The sequence below is a fragment of the Carassius gibelio genome, chromosome B16 (assembly GCF_023724105.1).
Source record: "Carassius gibelio isolate Cgi1373 ecotype wild population from Czech Republic chromosome B16, carGib1.2-hapl.c, whole genome shotgun sequence".
NCBI classification, from domain to species: Eukaryota; Metazoa; Chordata; class Actinopteri; order Cypriniformes; family Cyprinidae; genus Carassius; species Carassius gibelio.
In genome coordinates, this window is record NC_068411.1 from 31,946,055 (window position 1) to 31,968,373 (window position 22,319).

The window sequence follows — 22,319 nt, forward strand, 5'->3', positions numbered from 1 at the left end:
CAGAGATCGGGCATTGACTCTATTTTTTGCCAAATTTATTATATACTAAGTGAAAAAATTCCAAAAGCTTAAAGCACCTGGTATTCCTTGGCGGTCTCTCATCCAAGTACTAACCAGACCTAAACCTGCTAAGATTCAGAGATCGGGCATTGACTCTTTTTTTTTTTTTTTTTTTTCTTTTTTGCAAGATTATTATATAATTCGTGAAAAATATCCAAAAATTTAACGCACCTGATATTCCCAGGCAGTCTCCCATCCATGTACTAACCTGGCGCAAACCTGCTTATATTCAGAGATCGGGCATTGACTCTATTTTTTGGCAAAATTATTATATACTAAGTGAAAAATTTCAAAAAAGCTTACAGTACCTGGTATTCCCAGGCGGTCTCCCATCCACGCACTAACCAGGCCCAAACCTGCTTAGCTTCCGAGATCAGACAAGATCGGGCATAGCCAGGCTGGTATGGCCATAAGCGAAGACTGCTGCAAAGAGAAGGCTATTTAAAGATCAGCCAATCTACTCGCCAGTACATTATAAAAGTAGGAAAGAAACCCCAAAAGCTTAAAGCACCTGGTATTCCTAGGCGGTCTCTCATCCAATTACTAAGCTGGCCCAAACCTGCTTATATTCAGAGATCGGGCATTGACTCTATGTTTTGCCAAATTTATTATATACTAAGTGAAAAAATTCCAAAAGCTTAAAGCACCTGGTATTCCTTGGCGGTCTCTCATCCAAGTACTAACCAGATCTAAACCTGCTAAGATTCAGAGATCGGGCATTGACTCTTTTTTTTTGTTGCAAGATTATTATATAATTCGTGAAAGATATCCAAACATTTAAAGCACCTGGTATTCCCAGGCAGTCTCCCATCCATGTACTAACCTGGCGCAAACCTGCTTATATTCAGAGATCGGGCATTGACTCTATTTTTTGCCAAATTTATTATATACTAAGTGAAAAAATTCCAAAAGCTTAAAGCACCTGGTATTCCCAGGCAGTCTCCCATCCATGTACTAACCTGGCCCAAACCTGCTTATATTCAGAGATCGGGCATTGACTCTATTTTTTGCCAAATTTATTATATACTAAGTGAAAAAATTCCAAAAGCTTAAAGCACCTGGTATTCCTTGGCGGTCTCTCATCCAAGTACTAACCAGACCTAAACCTGCTAAGATTCAGAGATCGGGCATTGACTCTTTTTTTTTTTTTTTTTTTTTTGCAAGATTATTATATAATTCGTGAAAAATATCCAAACATTTAAAGCACCTGGTATTCCCAGGCAGTCTCCCATCCATGTACTAACCTGGCGCAAACCTGCTTATATTCAGAGATCGGGCATTGACTCTATTTTTTGGCAAAATTATTATATACTAAGTGAAAAATTTCAAAAAAGCTTAGAGTACCTGGTATTCCCAGGCGGTCTCCCATCCAGGCACTAACCAGGCCCAAACCTGCTTAGCTTACGAGATCAGACAAGATCGGGCATAGCCAGGCTGGTATGGCCATAAGCGAAGACTGCTGCAAAGAGAAGGCTATTTAAAGATCAGCCAATCTACTCGCCAGTACATTATAAAGTAGGAAAGAAACCCCAAAAGCTTAAAGCACCTGGTATTCCTAGGCGGTCTCTCATCCAAGTACTAACCAAACCTAAACCTGCAAAGATTCAGAGATCGGGCATTGACTCTATTTTTTTTTTTTTTTGCAAGATTATTATATAATTTGTGAAAAATATCCAAAAATTTAAAGCACCTGGTATTCCCAGGCAGTCTCCCATCCATGTACTAACCTGGCCCAAACCTGCTTATATTCAGAGATCGGGCACTGACTCTATTTTTTGCCAAATTTATTATATACTAAGTGAAAAAATTCCAAAAGCTTAAAGCACCTGGTATTCCTTGGCGGTCTCTCATCCAAGTACTAACCAGACCTAAACCTGCTAAGATTCAGAGATCGGGCATTGACTCTTTTTTTTTTTTTTGCCAGATTATTATATAATTCGTGAAAAATATCCAAAAATTTAAAGCACCTGGTATTCCCAGGCAGTCTCCCATCCATGTACTAACCTGGCGCAAACCTGCTTATATTCAGAGATCGGGCATTGACTCTATTTTTTGCCAAATTTATTATATACTAAGTGAAAAAATTCCAAAAGCTTAAAGCACCTGGTATTCCTTGGCGGTCTCTCATCCAAGTACTAACTAGACCTAAACCTGCTAAAATTCAGAGATCGGGCATTGACTCTTTTTTTTTTTTTGCAAGATTATTATATAATTCGTGAAAAATATCCAAACATTTAAAGCACCTGGTATTCCCAGGCAGTCTCCCATCCATGTACTAACCTGGCGCAAACCTGCTTATATTCAGAGATCGGGCATTGACTCTATTTTTTGGCAAAATTATTATATACTAAGTGAAAAATTTCAAAAAAGCTTACAGTACCTGGCATTCCCAGGCAGTCTCCCATCCAGGCACTAACCAGGCCCAAACCTGCTTAGCTTACGAGATCAGACAAGATCGGGCATAGCCAGGCTGGTATGGCCATAAGCGAAGACTGCTGCAAAGAGAAGGCTATTTAAAGATCAGCCAATCTACTCGCCAGTACATTATAAAAGTAGGAAAGAAACCCCAAAAGCTTAAAGCACCTGGTATTCCTAGGCGGTCTCTCATCCAAGTACTAACCTGGCCCAAACCTGCTTATATTCAGAGATCGGGCATTGACTCTATTTTTTGCCAAATTTATTATATACTAAGTGAAAAAATTCCAAAAGCTTAAAGCACCTGGTATTCCTTGGCGGTCTCTCATCCAAGTACTAACCAGATCTAAACCTGCTAAGATTCAGAGATCGGGCATTGACTCTTTTTTTTTGTTGCAAGATTATTATATAATTCGTGAAAGATATCCAAACATTTAAAGCACCTGGTATTCCCAGGCAGTCTCCCATCCATGTACTAACCTGGCGCAAACCTGCTTATTTTCAGAGATCGGGCATTGACTCTATTTTTTGGCAAAATTATTATATACTAAGTGAAAAATTTCAAAAAAGCTTACAGTACCTGGCATTCCCAGGCAGTCTCCCATCCAGGCACTAACCAGGCCCAAACCTGCTTAGCTTACGAGATCAGACAAGATCGGGCATAGCCAGGCTGGTATGGCCATAAGCGAAGACTGCTGCAAAGAGAAGGCTATTTAAAGATCAGCCAATCTACTCGCCAGTACATTATAAAAGTAGGAAAGAAACCCCAAAAGCTTAAAGCACCTGGTATTCCTAGGCGGTCTCTCATCCAAGTACTAACCTGGCCCAAACCTGCTTATATTCAGAGATCGGGCATTGACTCTATTTTTTGCCAAATTTATTATATACTAAGTGAAAAAATTCCAAAAGCTTAAAGCACCTGGTATTCCTTGGCAGTCTATCATTCAAGTACTAACCAGACCTTAACCTGCTAAGATTCAGAGATCGGGCATTGACTTCTTCTTTTTTTTTTTTTTTGCAAGATTATTATATAATTCGTGAAAAATATCCAAAAATTTAAAGCACCTGGTATTCCCAGGCAGTCTCCCATCCATGTACTAACCTGGCGCAAACCTGCTTATATTCAGAGATCGGGCATTGACTCTATTTTTTGGCAAAATTATTATATACTAAGTGAAAAATTTCAAAAAAGCTTAGAGTACCTGGTATTCCCAGGCGGTCTCCCATCCAGGCACTAACCAGGCCCAAACCTGCTTAGCTTACGAGATCAGACAAGATCGGGCATAGCCAGGCTGGTATGGCCATAAGCGAAGACTGCTGCAAAGAGAAGGCTATTTAAAGATCAGCCAATCTACTCGCCAGTACATTATAAAAGTAGGAAAGAAACCCCAAAAGCTTAAAGCACCTGGTATTCCTAGGCGGTCTCTCATCCAAGTACTAACCAGACCTAAACCTGCTAAGATTCAGAGATCGGGCATTGACTCTATTTTTTTTTTTTTTTGCAAGATTATTATATAATTTGTGAAAAATATCCAAAAATTTAAAGCACCTGGTATTCCCAGGCAGTCTCCCATCCATGTACTAACCTGGCCCAAACCTGCTTATATTCAGAGATCGGGCATTGACTCTATTTTTTTTTTTTTTTTTTTTTTTGCAAGATTATTATATAATTCGTGAAAAATATCCAAAAATTTAACGCACCTGATATTCCCAGGCAGTCTCCCATCCATGTACTAACCTGGCGCAAACCTGCTTATATTCAGAGATCGGGCATTGACTCTATTTTTTGGCAAAATTATTATATACTAAGTGAAAAATTTCAAAAAAGCTTACAGTACCTGGTATTCCCAGGCGGTCTCCCATCCAGGCACTAACCAGGCCCAAACCTGCTTAGCTTCCGAGATCAGACAAGATCGGGCATAGCCAGGCTGGTATGGCCATAAGCGAAGACTGCTGCAAAGAGAAGGCTATTTAAAGATCAGCCAATCTACTCGCCAGTACATTATAAAAGTAGGAAAGAAACCCCAAAAGCTTAAAGCACCTGGTATTCCTAGGCGGTCTCTCATCCAATTACTAACCTGGCCCAAACCTGCTTATATTCAGAGATCGGGCATTGACTCTATTTTTTGGCAAAATTATTATATACTAAGTGAAAAAATTCCAAAAGCTTAAAGCACCTGGTATTCCTTGGCGGTCTCTCATCCAAGTACTAACCAGACCTAAACCTGCTAAGATTCAGAGATCGGGCATTGACTCTTTTTTTTTTTTTTTTTTTTTTTGCAAGATTATTATATAATTCGTGAAAAATATCCAAACATTTAAAGCACCTGGTATTCCCAGGCAGTCTCCCATCCATGTACTAACCTGGCGCAAACCTGCTTATATTCAGAGATCGGGCATTGACTCTATTTTTTGGCAAAATTATTATATACTAAGTGAAAAATTTCAAAAAAGCTTAGAGTACCTGGTATTCCCAGGCGGTCTCCCATCCAGGCACTAACCAGGCCCAAACCTGCTTAGCTTACGAGATCAGACAAGATCGGGCATAGCCAGGCTGGTATGGCCATAAGCGAAGACTGCTGCAAAGAGAAGGCTATTTAAAGATCAAAACCTTCTTAGCTTACGAGATCAGACAAGATCGGGCATAGCCAGGCTGGTATGGTCATAAGCGAAGACTGCTGCAAAGAGAAGGCTATTTAAAGATCAGCCAATCTACTCGCCAGTACATTATAAAAGTAGGAAAGAAACCCAAAAAGCTTAAAGCACCTGGTATTCCTAGGCGGTCTCTCATCCAAGTACTAACCAAACCTAAACCTGCAAAGATTCAGAGATCGGGCATTGACTCTATTTTTTTTTTTTTTGCAAGATTATTATATAATTTGTGAAAAATATCCAAAAATTTAAAGCACCTGGTATTCCCAGGCAGTCTCCCATCCATGTACTAACCTGGCCCAAACCTGCTTATATTCAGAGATCGGGCACTGACTCTATTTTTTGCCAAATTTATTATATACTAAGTGAAAAAATTCCAAAAGCTTAAAGCACCTGGTATTCCTTGGCGGTCTCTCATCCAAGTACTAACCAGACCTAAACCTGCTAAGATTCAGAGATCGGGCATTGACTCTTTTTTTTTTTTTTTGCCAGATTATTATATAATTCGTGAAAAATATCCAAAAATTTAAAGCACCTGGTATTCCCAGGCAGTCTCCCATCCATGTACTAACCTGGCGCAAACCTGCTTATATTCAGAGATCGGGCATTGACTCTATTTTTTGCCAAATTTATTATATACTAAGTGAAAAAATTCCAAAAGCTTAAAGCACCTGGTATTCCTTGGCGGTCTCTCATCCAAGTACTAACTAGACCTAAACCTGCTAAAATTCAGAGATCGGGCATTGACTCTTTTTTTTTTTGCAAGATTATTATATAATTCGTGAAAAATATCCAAACATTTAAAGCACCTGGTATTCCCAGGCAGTCTCCCATCCATGTACTAACCTGGCGCAAACCTGCTTATATTCAGAGATCGGGCATTGACTCTATTTTTTGGCAAAATTATTATATACTAAGTGAAAAATTTCAAAAAAGCTTACAGTACCTGGCATTCCCAGGCAGTCTCCCATCCAGGCACTAACCAGGCCCAAACCTGCTTAGCTTACGAGATCAGACAAGATCGGGCATAGCCAGGCTGGTATGGCCATAAGCGAAGACTGCTGCAAAGAGAAGGCTATTTAAAGATCAGCCAATCTACTCGCCAGTACATTATAAAAGTAGGAAAGAAACCCCAAAAGCTTAAAGCACCTGGTATTCCTAGGCGGTCTCTCATCCAAGTACTAACCTGGCCCAAACCTGCTTATATTCAGAGATCGGGCATTGACTCTATTTTTTGCCAAATTTATTATATACTAAGTGAAAAAATTCCAAAAGCTTAAAGCACCTGGTATTCCTTGGTGGTCTCTCATCCAAGTACTAACCAGATCTAAACCTGCTAAGATTCAGAGATCGGGCATTGACTCTTTTTTTTTGTTGCAAGATTATTATATAATTCGTGAAAGATATCCAAACATTTAAAGCACCTGGTATTCCCAGGCAGTCTCCCATCCATGTACTAACCTGGCGCAAACCTGCTTATTTTCAGAGATCGGGCATTGACTCTATTTTTTGGCAAAATTATTATATACTAAGTGAAAAATTTCAAAAAAGCTTACAGTACCTGGCATTCCCAGGCAGTCTCCCATCCAGGCACTAACCAGGCCCAAACCTGCTTAGCTTACGAGATCAGACAAGATCGGGCATAGCCAGGCTGGTATGGCCATAAGCGAAGACTGCTGCAAAGAGAAGGCTATTTAAAGATCAGCCAATCTACTCGCCAGTACATTATAAAAGTAGGAAAGAAACCCCAAAAGCTTAAAGCACCTGGTATTCCTAGGCGGTCTCTCATCCAAGTACTAACCTGGCCCAAACCTGCTTATATTCAGAGATCGGGCATTGACTCTATTTTTTGCCAAATTTATTATATACTAAGTGAAAAAATTCCAAAAGCTTAAAGCACCTGGTATTCCTTGGCAGTCTATCATTCAAGTACTAACCAGACCTTAACCTGCTAAGATTCAGAGATCGGGCATTGACTTCTTCTTTTTTTTTTTTTTTGCAAGATTATTATATAATTCGTGAAAAATATCCAAAAATTTAAAGCACCTGGTATTCCCAGGCAGTCTCCCATCCATGTACTAACCTGGCGCAAACCTGCTTATATTCAGAGATCGGGCATTGACTCTATTTTTTGGCAAAATTATTATATACTAAGTGAAAAATTTCAAAAAAGCTTAGAGTACCTGGTATTCCCAGGCGGTCTCCCATCCAGGCACTAACCAGGCCCAAACCTGCTTAGCTTACGAGATCAGACAAGATCGGGAATAGCCAGGCTGGTATGGCCATAAGCGAAGACTGCTGCAAAGAGAAGGCTATTTAAAGATCAGCCAATCTACTCGCCAGTACATTATAAAAGTAGGAAAGAAACCCCAAAAGCTTAAAGCACCTGGTATTCCTAGGCGGTCTCTCATCCAAGTACTAACCAGACCTAAACCTGCTAAGATTCAGAGATCGGGCATTGACTCTATTTTTTTTTTTTTTTGCAAGATTATTATATAATTTGTGAAAAATATCCAAAAATTTAAAGCACCTGGTATTCCCAGGCAGTCTCCCATCCATGTACTAACCTGGCCCAAACCTGCTTATATTCAGAGATCGGGCATTGACTCTATTTTTTGCCAAATTTATTATATACTAAGTGAAAAAATTCCAAAAGCTTAAAGCACCTGGTATTCCTTGGCGGTCTCTCATCCAAGTACTAACCAGACCTAAACCTGCTAAGATTCAGAGATCGGGCATTGACTCTTTTTTTTTTTTTTTTTTTTTTTTTTTGCAAGATTATTATATAATTCGTGAAAAATATCCAAAAATTTAACACACCTGATATTCCCAGGCAGTCTCCCATCCATGTACTAACCTGGCGCAAACCTGCTTATATTCAGAGATCGGGCATTGACTCTATTTTTTGGCAAAATTATTATATACTAAGTGAAAAATTTCAAAAAAGCTTACAGTACCTGGTATTCCCAGGCGGTCTCCCATCCAGGCACTAACCAGGCCCAAACCTGCTTAGCTTCCGAGATCAGACAAGATCGGGCATAGCAAGACTGGTATGGCCGTAAGCGAAGACTGCTGCAAAGAGAAGGCTATTTAAAGATCAGCCAATCTACTCGCCAGTACATTATATAAGTAGGAAAGAAAACTCCAAAGCTTAAAGCACCTAGTGTTCATAGGTGGTCTCTCATCCAAGTACTAACCAAACCTAAACCTGTTAATATTTAGAGATCGGGCATTGACTCTATTTTTTGCCAAATTTATTATATACTAAGTGAAAAAATTCCAAAAGCTTTAAGCACCTGGTACTCCTAGGCGGTCTTTCAATCAAGTATTAACCAGACCTAAACCTGCTAAGATTCAGAGATCGGGCATTGACTCTTTTTTTTTTTTTTTTTGCAAGATTATTATATAATTCGTGAAAAATATCCAAAAATTTAAAGCACCTGGTATTCCCAGGCAGTCTCCCATACATGTACTAACCTGGTCCAAACCTGCTTATATTCAGAGATCGGGCATTGACTCTATTTTTTGCCAAATTTATTTATATACTAAGTAAAAAAATTCCAAAAGCTTTAAGCACCTGGTATTCCTTGGCGGTCTTTCAACCAAGTACTAACCAGACCTAAACCTGCTAAGATTCAGAGATCGGGCATTGACTCTTTTTTTTGTTTTTTTTTTTTTTGTTTGCAAGATTATTATATAATTCGTGAAAAATATCAAAAAATTTAAAGCACCTGGTATTCCCAGGCAGTCTCCCATCCATGTACTAACCTGGCCCAAACCTGCTTATATTCAGAAATCGGGCATTGACTGTATTTTTTGGCAAAATTATTATATACTAAGTGAAAAATTTCCAAAAAGCTTACAGCACCTGGTATTCCAAAGCGGTCTCCCATCCAAATACTAACCAGGCCCAAACCTGCTTAGCTTCCGAGATCAGACAAGATCGGGCATAGCCAGACTGGTATGGCCGTAAGCGAAGACTGCTGCAAAGAGAAGGCTATTTAAAGATCAGCCAAGCTACCCGCCAGTACATTATATAAGTAGGAAAGAAAACCCCAAAGCTTAAAGCACCTAGTGTTCATAGGTGGTCTCTCATCCAAGTACTAACCAGACCTAAACCTGTTAAAATTTAGAGATCGGGCATTGACTCTTTTTTTATTTTATTTTATTTTTTGCAAGTTTATTATATAATTCGTGAAAAATATCCAAAAATTTAAAGCACCTGGTATTCCCAGGCAGTCTCCCATCCATGTGCTAACCTGGTCCAAACCTGCTTATATTCAGAGATCGGGCATTGACTCTATTTCTTGCCAAATTTATTATATAGTAAGTGAAAAAATTCCAAAAGCTTTAAGCATCTGGTATTCCTAGGTGGTCTTTCAACCAAGTACTAACCAGACCTAAACTTGCTAAGATTCAGAGATCGGGCATTGACTATTTTTGTAAGATTATTATATAATTCGTGAAAAATATCCAAAAATTTAAAGCACCTGGTATTCCCAGGCAGTCTCCCATCCATGTACTAACCTGGCCCAAACCTGCCTATATTGACTCTATTTTTTGGCAAAATTATTATATACTAAGTGAAAAAATTCCAAAAGCTTTAAGCACCTAGTTTTCCTAGGCGGTCTTTCAACCAAGTACTAACCAGACCTAAACCTGCTAAGATTCAGAGATTGGGCATTGACTCTTTTTTTTTTTTTTTGCAAGATTATTAAATATTTCGTGAAAAATATCCAAAAATTTAAAGCACCTGGTATTCCCAGGCAGTCTCCCATCCATGTACTAACCTGGCCCAAACCTGCTTATATTCAGAGATCGGGCACTGACTCTATTTTTTGCCAAATTTATTATATACTAAGTGAAAAAATTCCAAAAGCTTAAAGCACCTGGTATTCCTTGGCGGTCTCTCATCCAAGTACTAACCAGACCTAAACCTGCTAAGATTCAGAGATCGGGCATTGACTCTTTTTTTTTTTTTTTGCAAGATTATTATATAATTCGTGAAAAATATCCAAAAATTTAAAGCACCTGGTATTCCCAGGCAGTCTCCCATCCATGTACTAACCTGGCCCAAAACCTGCTTATATTCAGAGATCGGGCATTGACTCTATTTTTTGGCAAAATTATTATATACTAAGTGAAAAATGTCCAAAAAGCTTACAGTACCTGGTATTCCCAGGCGGTCTCCCATCCAAGTACTAACCAGGCCCAAACCTGCTTAACTTCCGAGATCAGACGAGATCGGGCATAGCCAGGCTGGTATGGCCGTAAGCGAAGACTGTTGCAAAGAGAAGGCTATTTAAAGATCAGCCAACCTACTCGCCAGTACATTATATAAGTAGGAAAGAAAACCCAAAAGCTTAAAGCACCTAGTATTCCAAGGCGGTCTCTCATCCAAGTACTAATCAGACCTAAACCTGCTAAAATTTAGAGATCGGGCATTGACTCTATTTTTAGCCAAATTTATTATATACTAAGTGAAAAAATTCCAAAAGCTTTAAGCACCTGGTATTCCTAGGCGGTCTTTCAACCAAGTACTAACCAGACTTAAACCTGCTAAGATTCAGAGATCGGGCATTGACTCTTTTTTTTTTTTGCAAGATTATTACATAATTCGTGAAAAATATCCAAAAATTTAAAGCACCTAGTATTCCTAGGCGGTCTCTCATCCAAGTACTAACCAGACCTAAACCTGCTAAAATTTAGAGATCTGGCATTGACTCTATTTTTTGCCAAATTTATTATATACTAAGTGAAAAAATTCCAAAAGCTTTAAGCACCTGGTATTCCTAGGCGGTCTTTCAACCAAGTACTAACCAGACCTAAACTTGCTAAGATTCAGAGATCGGGCATTGACTCTTTTTTTGTAAGATTATTATATAATTCGTGAAAAATATCCAAAAATTTAAAGCACCTGGTATTCCCAGGCAGTCTCCCATCCATGTACTAACCTGGCCCAAACCTGTTTATATTGATTCTATTTTTTGGCAAAATTATTATATACTAAGTGAAAAAATTCCAAAAGCTTTAAGCACCTAGTTTTCCTAGGCGGTCTTTCAACCAAGTACTAACCAGACCTAAACCTGCTAAGATTCAGAGATCGGTCATTGACTCTTTTTTTTTTTTTTTTGCAAGATTATTAAATAATTCGTGAAAAATGTCCAAAAATTTAAAGCACCTGGTATTCCCAGGCAGTCTCCCATCCATGTACTAACCTGGCCCAAACCTGCTTATATTCAGAGATCTATATTCATTGACTCTATTTTTTGGCAAAATTATTATATACTAAGTGAAAAATTTCCAAAAAGCTTACAGCACCTGGTATTCCAAGGTGGTCTCCCATCCAAATACTAACAAGGGCCAAACCTGCTTAGCTTCCGAGATCAGACGAGATCGGGCATAGCCAGGCTGGTATGGCTGTAAGCAAATACTGCTGCAAAGAGAAGGCTATTTAAAGATCAGCCAATCTACTCGCCAGTACATTATATATGTAGGAAAGAAAACCCAAAAGCTTAAAGCACCTTGTATTCCTAGGCGGTCTCTCATCCAAGTACTAACCAGACCTAAACCTGCTAAAATTTAGAGATCGGGCATTGACTCTATTTCTTGCCAAATTTATTATATACTAAGTGAAAAATGTCCAAAAAGCTTACAGTACCTGGTATTCCCAGGCGGTCTCCCATCCAAGTACTAACCAGGTCCAAACCTGCTTAGCTTCCGAGATCAGTCGAGATCAGGCATAGCCAGGCTGGTATGGCCGTAAGCGAAGACTGCTGCAAAGAGAATGCTATTTAAAGATCAGCCAATCTACTCGCCAGTACATTATATATGTAGGAAAGAAAACCCAAAAGCTTAAAGCACCTTGTATTCCTAGGCAGTCTCCCATCCATGTACTAACTTGGCCCAAACCTGCTTATATTCAGAGATCGGGCATTGACTCTATTTTTTGCAAAATTTATTATATACTAAGTGAAAAATGTCCAAAAAGCTTACAGTACCTGGTATTCCCAGGCGGTCTCCCATCCAAGTACTAACCAGGCCCAAACCTGCTTAACTTCCAAGATCAGACGAGATCGGGCATAGCCAGGCTGGTATGGCCGTAAGCGAAGACTGCTGCAAAGAGAAGGCTATTTAAAGATCAGCCAATCTACTCGCTAGTACATTAAATAAGTAGGAAAGAAAACCCAAAAGCTTAAAGCAACTGGTATTCCTTGGCGTTCTCTCATCCAAGTACTAACCAGACCTAAACCTGCTAAAATTCAGAGATCGGCCATTGACTCTTTTTTTTTTTTTTGCAAGATTATTATATAATTTGTGAAAAATATCCAAAAATTTAAAGCACCTGGTATTCCCAGGCAGTGTCCCATCCATGTACTAACCTGGCCCAAACCTGCTTATATTCAGAGATCGGGCATTGACTATATTTTTTGGCAAAATTATTATATACTAAGTGAAAAATGTCCAAAAAGCTTACAGTACCTGGTATTCCCAGGCGGTCTCTCATCCAAGTACTAAGCAGGCCCAAACCTGCTTAACTTCCGAGATCAGACGAGATCAGGCATAGCCAGGCTGGTATGGCCGTAAGCGAAGACTGCTGCAAAGAGAAGGCTATTTAAAAGATCAGCCAATCTACTCACCAGTACATTATATAAGTAGGAAAGAAAACCCAAAAGCTTAAAGCACCTGGTATTCCTTGGCAGTCTCTCATCCAAGTACTAACTAGACCTAAACCTGCTAAAATTCAGAGATTGGGCATTGACTTTTTTTTTTTTTTTTTGCAAGATTATTATATAATTTGTGAAAAATATTCAAAAATTTAAAGCACCTGGTATTCCCAGGCAGTCTCCCATCCATGTACTAACCTGGCCCAAACCTGCTTATATTCAGAGATCGGGCATTGACTCTATTTTTGGCCAAATTTATTATATACTAAGTGAAAAAATGCCAAAAGCTTAAAGCACCTGGTATTCCTTGGCGGTCTCTCATTCAAGTACTAACCAGACCTTAACCTGCTAAGATTCAGAGATCGGGCATTGACTCTTTTTTTTTTTTTTTTTTTTGCAAGATTATTATATAATTCGTGAAAAATATCCAAAAATTTAAAGCACCTGGTATTCCCAGGCAGTCTCCCATCCATGTACTAACCTGGCCCAAACCTGCTTATATTCAGAGATCTATATTCATTGACTCTATTTTTTGGCAAAATTATTATATAATAAGTGAAAAATTTCCAAAAAGCTTACAGCACCTGGTATTCCAAGGCGGTCTCCCATCCAAATACTAACCAGGGCCAAACCTGCTTAGCTTCCGAGATCAGACGAGATCAGGCATAGCCAGGCTGGTATGGCCGTAAGCGAAGACTGCTGCAAAGAGAAGGCTATTTAAAGATCAGCCAATCTACTCACCAGTACATTATATAAGTAGGAAAGAAAACCAAAAGGCGGTCTCCCATCCATGTACTAACCTGGCACAAACCTGCTTATATTCAGAGATCGGGCATTGACTCTATTTTCTGCCAAATTTATTATATACTAAGTGAAAAAATTCCAAAAGCTTTAAGCACCTGGTACTCCTAGGCGGTCTTTCAATCAAGTATTAACCAGACCTAAACCTGCTAAGATTCAGAGATCGGGCATTGACTCTTTTTTTTTTTTTGCAAGATTATTATATAATTCGTGAAAAATATCCAAAAATTTAAAGCACTTGGTATTCCCAGGCAGTCTCCCATCCATGTACTAACCTGGTCCAAACCTGCTTATATTCAGAGATCGGGCATTGAATCTATTTTTTGCCAAATTTATTATATACTAAGTGAAAAAATTCTAAAAGCTTTAAGCACCTGGTATTCCTTGGCGATCTCTCATTCAAGTACTAACCAGACCTTAACCTGCTAAGATTCAGAGATCGGGCATTGACTCTTTTTTTTTTTTTTTTTTTTGCAAGATTATTATATAATTTTTGAAAAATATCCAAAAATTTAAAGCACCTGGTATTCCCAGGCAGTCTCCCATCCATGTACTAACCTGGCCCAAACCTGCTTATATTCAGAGATCGGGCATTGACTCTATTTTTTGGCAAAATTATTATATACTAAGTGAAAAATTTCCAAAAAGCTTACAGTACCTGGTATTCCCAGGCGGTCTCCCATCCAAGTACTAACCAGGTCCAAACCTGCTTAGCTTCCGAGATCAGACGAGATCGGGCATAGCCAGGCTGGTAAGACCGTAAGCGAAGACTGCTGCAAAGAGAATGCTATTTAAAGATCAGCCAATCTACTCGCCAGTACATTATATAAGTAGGAAAGAAAACCCAAAAGCTTAAAGCACCTAGTATTCCTAGGCGGTCTCTCATCCAAGTACTAACCAGACCGAAACCTGCTAAAATTTAGAGATCGGGCATTGACTCTATTTTTTGCCAAATTTATTATATACTAAGTGAAAAAATTCCAAAAGCTTAAAAGCACCTGGTATTCCTTGGCGGTCTCTCATCCAAGTACTAACTAGACCTAAACCTGCTAATTCACTATATTCAATATACTATATTCAGAGATCGGGCATTGACTCTATTTTTTGCCAAATTTATTATATACTAAGTGAAAAATGTCCAAAAAGCTTACAGTACCTGGTATTCCCAGGCGGTCTCCCATCCAAGTACTAACCAGGCCCAAACCTGCTTAACTTCCAAGCCCAGACGAGATCGGGCATAGCCTTTTTTTTTTTTTCTTTTTTTTTTTTTTTTTTTTTATTAAGTTCACAAAATAATACATTATGTTTCTCCTAAATACAGAGATTCACATTCCAATTAAAAACAACAACAAAACAAAAAAACTAAAATAAAAAAATAAAAATACATTCATACTTATAAATATTTTTCTTCTACATTATCCCATTTGTTGCATTTGTTATTTTACACTTTTTTTCCAACAGATACATTTATGTCATGTTTCAAAAGAATATTCTGTACCTGAGAAGAAAACATTTTCATAAACATCTCTGCTTTTCCCTCCAGTCTCCAATATTTGCACAATGTAAACATATAATCTTCCACCATATGCTTATACAATGTCCACACATCTACACGAACAGACCTGTTCTTAACTATATTTCTTCTTTTCCATATAGCATTTTTTGCCAAAATAATTAACAAATTGATCATGATTTTATTCTTACACTTTTCCTCCTTTCCAAACATAAATGTTTTTTTGCCAATCTTGATCTTCTTTTCTTTCCCCTAGGTCATTCACTATTTCTTTTAAAACCTTAAAAAAAGATCCTAATTCCTCACACAGTAAAAACAAATGCAACAAACCCTCATCTTGTTTTTTACAAACCTTACATAATGCACTTTGTTCTTTTTTTATAATGCACAACCTCATTTCCGACCATATTACATTATGCCTTATAAAATAATCAAGACACTCCAAATTTGTGCTCACCAGTACTCCCCTCATATTTTTCCATATTTCTTCCTCTTTCAAGCCATTGAAGTTTCTTAACCACATATCATTTGAATTTGGTTTTTTAAAAATCTCTTCCCTTAAAACATGATAAAACATTTTCACATTCCCTAAACTAAACCCTATTCTTTTATTTTGATTAACAAAATACACGTCAGTCTTTCCTTCCTCTTTTTCTTCCTTCTGTATTTCATTTATCCACGCTTTTGGTATTGCACTTTTCATTTCTTTATATTGCTTCTTTACATTGTTTATGTCATACTCTTCTTTGGCTTCTTCCAACTCATCAATAATTACTTGCACTGGTAAAAAACCCTCTCTTATCTCATACATAATATCCCTTAGTCTTGCAATCCCAACCTCCCACCATTTTTTAAAAAATATTTCTTTCCCACTTTTCACAATATGCTTATTAAAAAACAATGGTTGGTTTAAAATCTCTTTCCTTCCTCCAGGTATAAAATCAACCTTTGAGAGAAAAAAACCCCAAGCTTTTAAAACTTCTTTATAAAAATCTGGTATTCTTTCAAACATCCATGCTTTCATTTTCATCCATAAAACACTGTCCCCTAGTTTCACATTACCACATTTGTCCAAATAGTATTTCATTGTATCTTTCCATTCTCCTTTTTCTTGATCATCTATATACTTTTTCACAACTTTAATTCTCATACTTTTCTTTTTTTAATTCTACATCAGATAATCCCATTCCTCCTTTATCAGCCTGTCCTATCAGAGTGTTATAAGCAACTCTTGGGGGTTTCTTCTCCCAAATAAAATCTAAAACACATCTTTTTATTCTTACTTCCACCCATCTTGGCATTGCGCTCACCATTAAAATATACCACATTTTGGATAACATTAAAGCATTAACCACTAAAATTTTCCCTTTCAAACTTAAAAATCTTCCCCTCCAAAAAATTAATCTCCTTTCCATTTCCCCCAACAACTTTTCAAACATTCTTTCTCTTGCCCCTTTCTCATCTTTTCCTAAAGTCACACCCAAAATTTTTGTTTCCTTCACCTCCTCAAAATTAAAAACTCCTCCTAAATTTGGTACCTTTCCAAACTTCATGTACACAGTTTTTTCTCCATTAACTCTTGCACCTGTACCTTTACCATACCTCTCTACATTTCTTATGACTTCCTTCATACTTTCTAAGTCTTTTAAAATCAGTGTCGTGTCGTCTGCATATTGGAATATCTTTTTCTCTTCTTTACCTTCTTCTATTTTAATACCTTGAATGCTTTTATTTTTCTTAATCATTAAACCTAAAGGTTCTGCTACCAAAGTATATAGCTGTGCAGAGAGTGGACATCCTTGCCTTATTGATCTTGTTATTCTAAAAGGTTCTGTTAAGAAACCATTACACGTCACTCTCGTCATTACGTTATTATATAAAAATTTTATCCATTCCTTAAAATTCTTTCCAAAACCAAAACGTTCTAAAATTGCAAATAAAAAATCATGTTCTACCCTATCAAAAGCCTTTCAAAATCTAAATCAACAACATATCCATCCTTCTGTGTTTCATTTAAATAGCTTATTATGTCTCTTACACCACTCGTTATATCAGCAATATCTCTCCCTCTTACACCATATGCCTGATTAGTCACTATAATTTTGGGTAAAATATTTTTCATTCTATTTGCAAGAATTTTAGATAGTATTTTTAAATCTGTGTTTAACATTGTTATTGGTCTAAAATTACTCAAATTATTTTTACTTCCTTTCCTTTTATAAATTAATTTCATCAACCCTATACTCATCCTCTGATCCAATTCTCTTTTATCAAAAATCTCCTTATATACTTCCTTTAAAATCCCACTTATCTTCTCTTTAAAAACTTTATAAAATTCATTTACTATCCCATCTGTCCCCGGGCTTTTGTTTCCTTTTAAACTATTGATAGCTTGTACAATTTCCTCTTCACTAATTTCTTTATCACATTCCTTTTTATCTTCTCTACTTACTTTAGCTGTAACACTCTCTAATAACTGAATTTTGGCTTTTTCGTCAATTCCTTTTGTTTCAAAAAGCCCCTCATAATAGTCTTTCACCTCTGTTAAAATTCCACTTATGTCTTTGACTATTTCTCCTTTTTTATTTTTTAATTCTTTTATTAACTTTGCTTTGCCTCTACTTTTTTCCAAATTAAAGAAAAATTTTGTACATTTTTCTCCTGCAATTGTATTTTTTGCCTTACTCCTTATAATAGCTCCTTTACACTTTTCTTCCTCAATTTTCCGTAACTCTTCCTCCAAAAGTATTATCTGTTTTATATTTACTTCACTTTTATTTGTCTCTTTTCTGAGTTTTTTCCTTATTTCCAGCTCCTTTGCTTTTTTAACTTTCTGTACCAATTTGCTATGGTTTATAGAATATCTTCTTATTTCATATTTTACATTTTGTAACACTTATAACAAATGTCCCCCAGAAAAAATTCCATATCCCTTTCACTTAAAATAAAATCGATTCTTGTCTGACACATAAAATTCCCAACCAGTTGTCTTCTGGAAAATTCTCTTTTCCTTTCATGGTTTTCCCTCCAAACATCTATCAAATTTCTTTCCTCCATCATTTCTTTTAACTCTTTCCTTCCCATATCTGTTCTAAAAACCATCCCATCTGCCATGTCCATCTTACTAAAAACAGTATTAAAATCCCCAACTAAAATAACGTTTTTATATGTCTTTATTAAAATCCTTAATCCCTCAAAAAAATGTTTTTTTTCTCCCTCTTGGGTGGGTGCATGCAAATTAATTACCACAAATTCATGATCATCTTTCTTAATATTAATCCCAACACATTTGCCTTTTTTGTCATTATAGACTTCATATGAATTAATTTCAACATTTTCCTTTATTAAAATGGCTACCCCCCTTCCTATCCTTCCATCACCATTATTATAAAACATTTGTCCTTTCCATCTCTTTTTCACATCCTCAATCATTTCGTCTTTCCAGTTTGTTTCTTGTAAAATTATCACATCCTGCTTTTTGCATAGTTCTTTTACCATCTCAAATTTCTTTACACTCATTAAACCTCTTGCATTTAAACTCACAATGTTTAAAACCATACCAATAAAAAATAAGCATTTAAAACCATTCATCTTCAGTCTCTCTCACAATCTTGTTCTTGTATCAATCCCAACTTCTTTTTATCTATTTCAATCATCTTTTTCTTTCTAGCAACATTAAGATTTGGCTTTACCTTCATTGATTTTCTTCTTATCATTTTTCCAACCTTTTCTCTTTCTTTCCTTGCCTCCTGTTGTTCCATATCCAGTTCCTCCACCTCGTCGCTCTCCTCTTCATCATTTACTTCCTTGTCATTTGCACCATTCTGTTCGGTTTCTCCATCTTCTCCCTCCTCTGTATCGTCCTCCATTCTGTTTACTTCTCCATCCTGGTGACTTTGGTCCTTCAACTTCTGATTTTCCATATATTCTATTTGCTTTTGTTGTTTGTTTTCCATTGGTTCAAAAGTCTCTGTGGTTTCTGCAATCTCATCTTGCACCTACCTGTCCATACTTTGTTGCTCCTCTGATTGCTTCTCGTTACCTTCCATCCAGCATTCACATATATTAAGAGGTTTGCCACAGTCTGGACATTCAATTGCTGTACAGTCTCTTGAGAAATGTCCTTGATCATTGCATTTAAAACATCTGAACTCAGGACAGTCTTTGATGATATGTTCTGGACTTAAACACAATCTACAAGTTTTGACCTGCCTACTGTGTATTATCCTGAAGTACTGTGAGCCTTCAGTTGTCTCAAACCTTGTACTATATGGCAATGATGCCACCTCCTTTGGGAACTTAACCTTAACAAATCTTGTCCCATCCTCTATCTCCGTTCCTGGGTAAAACCTCCTCCTTATCTCTGTTATGGGAGTAACTCCCCATCCTTCCAATTTCGAGGTTATGTCATCATCATCTAAATACACAGGCAGATGCATGAACGAGACTACATATTCTCTGTCCTGGAGTTTTTTAACATCACATATTTGTCCTTTAATTTGCAAACCATTTAACAGTCCATCACAAGCTTCCTCCGTTTCAAAAGTCACTTCATATTGTTTATTAGTCTTTGGTCTTACCGCAAGAATTTTTTCCACGCTCACTTTTTCCTTTATTGCTCTAATAATGTCCTGCGCTCCTCCATTAAGCACTTTACTGATGTCAATTATTGCTGTAGCTTCTTTTGAATAGATCCTTTGTTTCTTCATTTCTTTCGCCATCATCCCTTCTCCTTGTCTTAATCCTTTGCCTTGGTCAATTGCATTAGCTTGTTTCAAATTCGTTGCAAGTTGTGAAACAAGCAGTTGATCCATTTCACTCATTATGAATAAAAAATAAAAAATTAAACCACTCCCCAGACAGCATGAAGCTGCTGGTTCGTGGTTTAAAACTTATTAAATAGATAAAGAAAAACTCCTCTTACAATTAATTCTAACTATAAAAAATAATAAACAAACAAACAATACAAGAGTTAGCTTCCGTCCTTTCTACACACACTTGCACTTCCTGGATTGTACCACTACAATGAACAGGGTTGCACAGGTTGGTATGGCCATAAGCGAAGACTGCTGCAAAGAGAAGGCTATTTAAAGATCAGCCAATCTACTCGCCAGTACATTATAAAAGTAGGAAAGAAACCCCAAAAGCTTAAAGCACCTGGTATTCCTAGGCGGTCTCTCATCCAAGTACTAACCTGGCCCAAACCTGCTTATATTCAGAGATCGGGCATTGACTCTATTTTTTGCCAAATTTATTATATACTAAGTGAAAAAATTCCAAAAGCATAAAGCACCTGGTATTCCTTGGCGGTCTATCATTCAAGTACTAACCAGACCTTAACCTGCTAAGATTCAGAGATCGGGCATTGACTCTTTCTTTTTTTTTTTGCAAGATTATTATATAATTCGTGAAAAATATCCAAAAATTTAAAGCACCTGGTATTCCCAGGCAGTCTCCCATCCATGTACTAACCTGGCCCAAACCTGCTTATATTCAGAGATCGGGCATTGACTCTATTTTTTTTTTTTTTTTTTTTTTTTGCAAGATTATTATATAATTCGTGAAAAATATCCAAAAATTTAACGCACCTGATATTCCCAGGCAGTCTCCCATCCATGTACTAACCTGGCGCAAACCTGCTTATATTCAGAGATCGGGCATTGACTCTATTTTTTGGCAAAATTATTATATACTAAGTGAAAAATTTCAAAAAAGCTTACAGTACCTGGTATTCCCAGGCGGTCTCCCATCCAGGCACTAACCAGGCCCAAACCTGCTTAGCTTCCGAGATCAGACAAGATCGGGCATAGCCAGGCTGGTATGGCCATAAGCGAAGACTGCTGCAAAGAGAAGGCTATTTAAAGATCAGCCAATCTACTCGCCAGTACATTATAAAAGTAGGAAAGAAACCCCAAAAGCTTAAAGCACCTGGTATTCCTAGGCGGTCTCTCATCCAATTACTAACCTGGCCCAAACCTGCTTATATTCAGAGATCGGGCATTGACTCTATTTTTTGGCAAAATTATTATATACTAAGTGAAAAAATTCCAAAAGCTTAAAGCACCTGGTATTCCTTGGCGGTCTCTCATCCAAGTACTAACCAGACCTAAACCTGCTAAGATTCAGAGATCGGGCATTGACTCTTTTTTTTTTTTTTTTGCAAGATTATTATATAATTCGTGAAAAATATCCAAACATTTAAAGCACCTGGTATTCCCAGGCAGTCTCCCATCCATGTACTAACCTGGCGCAAACCTGCTTATATTCAGAGATCGGGCATTGACTCTATTTTTTGGCAAAATTATTATATACTAAGTGAAAAATTTCAAAAAAGCTTAGAGTACCTGGTATTCCCAGGCGGTCTCCCATCCAGGCACTAACCAGGCCCAAACCTGCTTAGCTTACGAGATCAGACAAGATCGGGCATAGCCAGGCTGGTATGGCCATAAGCGAAGACTGCTGCAAAGAGAAGGCTATTTAAAGATCAAAACCTTCTTAGCTTACGAGATCAGACAAGATCGGGCATAGCCAGGCTGGTATGGCCATAAGCGAAGACTGCTGCAAAGAGAAGGCTATTTAAAGATCAGCCAATCTACTCGCCAGTACATTATAAAAGTAGGAAAGAAACCCAAAAAGCTTAAAGCACCTGGTATTCCTAGGCGGTCTCTCATCCAAGTACTAACCAAACCTAAACCTGCAAAGATTCAGAGATCGGGCATTGACTCTATTTTTTTTTTTTTTGCAAGATTATTATATAATTTGTGAAAAATATCCAAAAATTTAAAGCACCTGGTATTCCCAGGCAGTCTCCCATCCATGTACTAACCTGGCCCAAACCTGCTTATATTCAGAGATCGGGCACTGACTCTATTTTTTGCCAAATTTATTATATACTAAGTGAAAAAATTCCAAAAGCTTAAAGCACCTGGTATTCCTTGGCGGTCTCTCATCCAAGTACTAACCAGACCTAAACCTGCTAAGATTCAGAGATCGGGCATTGACTCTTTTTTTTTTTTTTTTGCCAGATTATTATATAATTCGTGAAAAATATCCAAAAATTTAAAGCACCTGGTATTCCCAGGCAGTCTCCCATCCATGTACTAACCTGGCGCAAACCTGCTTATATTCAGAGATCGGGCATTGACTCTATTTTTTGCCAAATTTATTATATACTAAGTGAAAAAATTCCAAAAGCTTAAAGCACCTGGTAT

At 37.4% G+C, this 22,319-nt stretch overlaps 9 non-coding genes and 12 pseudogenes across 9 annotated transcripts; all 21 read right to left on the reverse strand.

The window, feature by feature from the left end:
* Window positions 1-356: 356 nt before the first annotated feature.
* Window positions 357-475, reverse strand: LOC127975562 (uncharacterized; annotated as a pseudogene).
* Window positions 476-1,392: 917 nt separating this feature from the next.
* LOC127975655 (uncharacterized) lies at window positions 1,393-1,511 on the reverse strand (annotated as a pseudogene).
* A 917-nt stretch (window positions 1,512-2,428) lies between these two features.
* LOC127975680 (uncharacterized) lies at window positions 2,429-2,547 on the reverse strand (annotated as a pseudogene).
* Window positions 2,548-3,043: 496 nt separating this feature from the next.
* On the reverse strand, window positions 3,044-3,162 carry LOC127975681 (uncharacterized; annotated as a pseudogene).
* Window positions 3,163-3,665: 503 nt separating this feature from the next.
* On the reverse strand, window positions 3,666-3,784 carry LOC127975656 (uncharacterized; annotated as a pseudogene).
* A 517-nt stretch (window positions 3,785-4,301) lies between these two features.
* On the reverse strand, window positions 4,302-4,420 carry LOC127975550 (5S ribosomal RNA). The gene has a single exon (XR_008157549.1). It is a non-coding gene; the product is annotated as a 5S ribosomal RNA (ribosomal RNA).
* Window positions 4,421-4,927: 507 nt separating this feature from the next.
* Window positions 4,928-5,046, reverse strand: LOC127975657 (uncharacterized; annotated as a pseudogene).
* Window positions 5,047-6,061: 1,015 nt separating this feature from the next.
* Window positions 6,062-6,180, reverse strand: LOC127975682 (uncharacterized; annotated as a pseudogene).
* A 496-nt stretch (window positions 6,181-6,676) lies between these two features.
* On the reverse strand, window positions 6,677-6,795 carry LOC127975684 (uncharacterized; annotated as a pseudogene).
* A 503-nt stretch (window positions 6,796-7,298) lies between these two features.
* Window positions 7,299-7,417, reverse strand: LOC127975662 (uncharacterized; annotated as a pseudogene).
* A 655-nt stretch (window positions 7,418-8,072) lies between these two features.
* LOC127975558 (uncharacterized) lies at window positions 8,073-8,191 on the reverse strand (annotated as a pseudogene).
* A 792-nt stretch (window positions 8,192-8,983) lies between these two features.
* Window positions 8,984-9,102, reverse strand: LOC127975635 (5S ribosomal RNA). The gene has a single exon (XR_008157569.1). It is a non-coding gene; the product is annotated as a 5S ribosomal RNA (ribosomal RNA).
* Window positions 9,103-10,284: 1,182 nt separating this feature from the next.
* Window positions 10,285-10,403, reverse strand: LOC127975549 (5S ribosomal RNA). The gene has a single exon (XR_008157548.1). It is a non-coding gene; the product is annotated as a 5S ribosomal RNA (ribosomal RNA).
* A 1,033-nt stretch (window positions 10,404-11,436) lies between these two features.
* On the reverse strand, window positions 11,437-11,555 carry LOC127975560 (uncharacterized; annotated as a pseudogene).
* A 221-nt stretch (window positions 11,556-11,776) lies between these two features.
* Window positions 11,777-11,895, reverse strand: LOC127975579 (5S ribosomal RNA). The gene has a single exon (XR_008157556.1). It is a non-coding gene; the product is annotated as a 5S ribosomal RNA (ribosomal RNA).
* A 221-nt stretch (window positions 11,896-12,116) lies between these two features.
* Window positions 12,117-12,235, reverse strand: LOC127975732 (5S ribosomal RNA). Its single transcript, XR_008157586.1, has one exon. It is a non-coding gene; the product is annotated as a 5S ribosomal RNA (ribosomal RNA).
* A 362-nt stretch (window positions 12,236-12,597) lies between these two features.
* Window positions 12,598-12,716, reverse strand: LOC127975623 (5S ribosomal RNA). The gene has a single exon (XR_008157568.1). It is a non-coding gene; the product is annotated as a 5S ribosomal RNA (ribosomal RNA).
* Window positions 12,717-13,366: 650 nt separating this feature from the next.
* Window positions 13,367-13,485, reverse strand: LOC127975659 (5S ribosomal RNA). Its single transcript, XR_008157572.1, has one exon. It is a non-coding gene; the product is annotated as a 5S ribosomal RNA (ribosomal RNA).
* A 756-nt stretch (window positions 13,486-14,241) lies between these two features.
* LOC127975754 (5S ribosomal RNA) lies at window positions 14,242-14,360 on the reverse strand. Its single transcript, XR_008157608.1, has one exon. It is a non-coding gene; the product is annotated as a 5S ribosomal RNA (ribosomal RNA).
* A 6,461-nt stretch (window positions 14,361-20,821) lies between these two features.
* Window positions 20,822-20,940, reverse strand: LOC127975551 (5S ribosomal RNA). Its single transcript, XR_008157550.1, has one exon. It is a non-coding gene; the product is annotated as a 5S ribosomal RNA (ribosomal RNA).
* Window positions 20,941-21,440: 500 nt separating this feature from the next.
* LOC127975660 (uncharacterized) lies at window positions 21,441-21,559 on the reverse strand (annotated as a pseudogene).
* Window positions 21,560-22,319: the final 760 nt, after the last annotated feature.